Genomic DNA, 3,954 nt, shown 5'->3' with positions numbered 1-3,954 from the left:
CCGAAGCTGAGCTTCTCCGTCTTGTCTCCATCGGGGTTCTTCCTCCGCGGGAACTCTGTTCTTGGCGGGTTTGCCACGGGACTACTGTCCCAACCGAAGATACCCACGAGTCAGTAGTTTACGCTCCTTTCCTTCTCCGCGGCCTCGGCCTTCCCATATCTCCTTTTTTCCGTGGCCTCCTTGATTTTTATCACATCAACTTGACTCATTTGAACCCTAATTCCATTCTCCAAATCTCTATTTTCGTTCACCTTTGCGAAGCTTATCTCGGCGTGCTGCCGCATTTTGGTTTATGGAAGTATCTGTATCACTGCCGTCCTGGGATGGCCGGGGGGCAACATCAGTTGGTCGGAGGTGCCAGCTTGGAGATGCGTCGTGGGCGGAAGACCGAGTATCTCGAGATACCCCTCAAAGACAGCATTAAAGGTTGGCGTCTGGAGTGGTTTATATTTGATAATTATGGGAATTCTCTCCCTTCCCGGTCAGGAAGACAGCCAGACGTTCGTACTCCGAGTTGGACTGAGTCTCCCACGGATCAAGAGGTGGCCGAGGCAGGCGTGTTGCTTACTGAAGTCGGATTACGGAAAGAGAGAGGTCTGACTGCCGAAGTTGTGGTCACAGATTTTGTTTTCAAGAACATTCAGCCGCTGAAAGACAGGGCCTATCCGGCATATCTGTATCGAGGGCTGGCCGACTCAACCCGAGTTACCAATAGGAGAATTCCTTCTGTTGACTTGGTAAGCCGACTTGAGATGATCCTCAGGGGTAAAGTCTCAAACGTTGGTGCTCCAGTGGCATACTCGGCTTGGAACCTACCTTCTCCCAAAGCTTTCACCCTTTTTGTGTCCAATCCACCCGTGACTGATAGCAATTTGGGTCTTAGAGTGCGACCTTCTGCTGAAGAGGTCCGTACTTTGGTTGCTTCGCTCGGGGAGATACCTGATGATGAACGACAGATTTATTTTGAAGTGCCCCTGAACCCTAGTGATGCAGACATAAATGACATGCTTGATCTGCTAGCTGAGGATTCATCTGATGCTGCCCCTGATGGTACGTTGGCAGTGGTGCCCCTTCCAGAGGTTGATACAACCTTGGATGTCCCGAAACCTGTCAGTACTCGCCCGAGGCGCCCTAGTCGAACTAGTCATCCTGAGCTTTCTGCTGATGAGCAGAAGAAGAAGAGAAGACGCCTCCGGCGAGTATCCAGCTTTGACGAGGATGCCAGTACCTTAGCTCCTGCTGCTGAAGAAATGACTGCAACTGGCCTTGCTGACATTGAAACCAATGGGTGTGCTCCGCCTGCTGCTGACCCTAATGAGGATGCTGTTTGTGCTGTTACTGTGGAAGATGAGGAGGAAGAAAATGAAACTCCACTAACTCGGAAAAACAGTCGGCAGTTCGTCGCTAGCGGTGGAAGTAGTGGAGTTCCTTCTCCTGCTTTGTCTGCCCTTATTGGTCTGCAAGAGCTGTCCATGGCCAATTTTGATCAAACTCTAGAGGATATGGTCCCAGAGGATTTGCTATCGGAGCCCGTGGATGTTGATGCAACAGAGACTTGTGCTGCCGTGCCTGATGCTGGGTTGAGGTCATCCCGTGCCTCGTCGACCTTAGAGCATGATCTCGAGGGTCGGGATGTTGATTTGGATTGTCCTGGTCCCATGGAAGTAGCTGAAAGCCCGTCAACCTTAGAGGTGGTTACAGCAGAGAGCTTGGACCCCTTGAATAGTGCTGACACGCGCCCAGCCCCCGAGGATGTCGCCGGGGAAGACTTAGCTCGGGTGAGGAGTGTAAGCCACTGCCCAGCCCCCGAGGGTGTTGTCGGGGATGATCCGGCTCAAGTGGGCAGTGCCAACCTTGACCCAGCCCCCGAGGGTGTCCGAGCGAGGTCTCCTTCCTGCACTTCCATGGATGTTCATGTGGGTTCACCTCCACACTCTGGCGGTATGGTGGTGGCTCAAACTCCGGATCAGGGGGTCGCTTTAGAGGGCAGCATCCCCACTGGTCTGGCGTTAGGCTCTGTTGAATGTACTGAGCTCGTTCCTGCTGGTCTGCTGCAAGCTGCTTCGGGTGGTGGTCTGGCACCTGGTTACCAGCTGATTTCTCCTGACTTGGGGATCCCTTCGCTCTTTTCCAACCTCCAGGTGCTGTGCTGTGCTTTAGTTTGATCTTTATGTTGCATGAATTGTTGTCATTATGTTCATCCGCTCTTCTTATCAGGCTTTGGTGGATGGAATGGCCAGTCAGCTGAAATCGCAGGGTGCTTCCATCCCGGAAGTGGCTTCATCTCTTGAGCGTTGGAATCCGGTGTTGCTTCATCGTCATGTATCCGAGTTGGAGGCAACTAAGGCTGGTTAGTGTCCTTTCTTCTTCTTCTTTGTTATTGTCCGTGGATTGTTTTACCTTCTGACCTTATTTTGTTTGAATACCTCTTGATAGGGATGACTCGGCAGATTACAGTTCTTGAAGAAAAACATTCCCAAGATCAAGCTGAGATGGCTCGACGGTGCGCTGACTTCGAGGAGAAGTATTCTCAGAGCCAGATTGAATTGAGTCAGGTCTCCGCGGCTTTGGATGACGCCAACGCTCTGAGTTCTTCTCTTCATGCTCAGCTTGACTCTGAAAAGGTAACTTACGAAACCGTGCTTCGCCTTATCATGCTCGTGGATTCTGAATGAGTTGATTTTTGCTTGTAGGAAGAAAAACGCATCCTTGCTGCTTCTCGCGACAACCTGGACAGATTGTACCGAGATTCCAGCAATTCGCTAACCATCTTGGAGAGGAGCCATCGTTTTACGATGGAAGAGCTGGACAATCAGCGTCGTCAGCTGCAAGAATCTTCGGACGAAGTGACCCGCCTTACACAGTTGCTATCAGCAAAGGATGCCACCATCAAGGGACTCCGAGCTTCTAAGAAATCCATTGCTCAGGAGTTAGAAGCTGCTCAGCTGGCTACTAGAGTTGCCGAAGAAACTGCTGTCACTTTCAAAGCTCAGCGCGATAAGGCCCTGGACAAGGCCATTCGGGCGGGACGAATCTTGATGAGAAGACCCGGCGTGGTTGTCCCTGAAGATATAAGAGCCGATGTGAATGCTGCCCCCGATTCTTCGAATCGCCCTTCTTCGTCAGTCGTTCCTGAGAAAGACATTGGAAAATAAAGAAACATTTCGCGTGCTACTAGCGCGCGGTTAGCATGATCAAGTACTCGTTAGAGGTTATCGGCTTATTATTCGAATGACATCATCACTCTCTTATTGTATCTGAATTGCAAATTTGTGGTAACGCTGCATGATGATTATGAAGTTTGTTTTCGGGATATGGAAGTCATCCCTTGGGTTGCGCAAGCGCGAGTAAACTGCACCGGCTTGAGCCACCACTGACTTTAGCCGATAGCTCCGCTAGTAGGGTATAGTGGTCACCCTGGGTTAAATAAGCGTGAGCATGTTGCACCGCCTTAAGTCGTTGCCGACTTAAGTCGATTGCTCCGTTTGTAGGGCATAGTGGTCACCCCGAGTTAAGTAAGCGTGAGCATGTTGCACCGCCTTAAGTCGTTGCCGACTTAAGTCGATTGCTCCGTTTGTAGGGCATAGTGGTCACCCCGAGTTAAGTAAGCGTGAGCATGTTGCACCGCCTTAAGTCGTTGCCGACTTAAGTCGATTGCTCCGTTTGTAGGGCATAGTGGTCACCCCGAGTTAAGTAAGCGTGAGCATGTTGCACCGCCTTAAGTCGTTGCCGACTTAAGTCGATTGCTCCGTTTGTTGGGCATAGTGGTCACCCCGAGTTAAGTAAGAATGCAAGTCAATCGTAAACGAGCCAAGTATCTTTGAAATCTCTCTTTATTGATGACGTATTTCCATTATACAGAATACATGGTCGCCCCGGCTGTTTGGAAATACAGCTAGGGGTAAAACTTTCGGAGGTGCTCTATGTTCCAGGAGTTCCCAACTTCTGTGCCAT

This window comes from Zea mays, chromosome 6 (assembly GCF_902167145.1).
Source record: "Zea mays cultivar B73 chromosome 6, Zm-B73-REFERENCE-NAM-5.0, whole genome shotgun sequence".
Taxonomy (NCBI): Eukaryota; Viridiplantae; Streptophyta; class Magnoliopsida; order Poales; family Poaceae; genus Zea; species Zea mays.
Note: the sequence above shows the minus strand (reverse complement) of the source record.